Raw genomic sequence first — 529 nt, forward strand, 5'->3', positions numbered from 1 at the left:
GGGATGACTCACACCCCGGCCATCACCTCTTTAATCTTCTACCCTCGGGCAGGAGATATAGAAATATAATCAGCCGTACCAACAGGCTAAAAAATAGCTTCTATCCATGGGCTGTTAGGCTGTTGAATGGAAAATAACATAGCAAAATTGACTTGCGAGATGGTGTGTTGTTCGATAAGAGATTGAGTGTTTGGGTGGGGAGGGAGGCTCGTTTAATTTCATTGTACACAGGTTGTACAATGACAATAAAGGTATCATCATCATCATCATCATCATAAGAAAGTTCTTCCTGATATTTTGCTAGAATCTCTTTTCTTTGTAGCTTGAATCCATTGGTTCGACAAGGGCAAGTTTGCTCCATCTTCCATGTGACAAACCTTTAGATATTACATATCTACCCCAGACCTGTCTCCCTGCATCTATTCTCTTATCAACCCCAGCAAAAACACCATATGATTTTGTCTCTGTCCATTCATGAGCAACTCAACAACTGGGGTTATTTCCTTGCCATAAAATAAGACAACATGGA

Source organism: Podarcis tiliguerta (assembly GCF_965153285.1).
Source record: "Podarcis tiliguerta genome assembly, chromosome: 3".
Taxonomy (NCBI): Eukaryota; Metazoa; Chordata; class Lepidosauria; order Squamata; family Lacertidae; genus Podarcis; species Podarcis tiliguerta.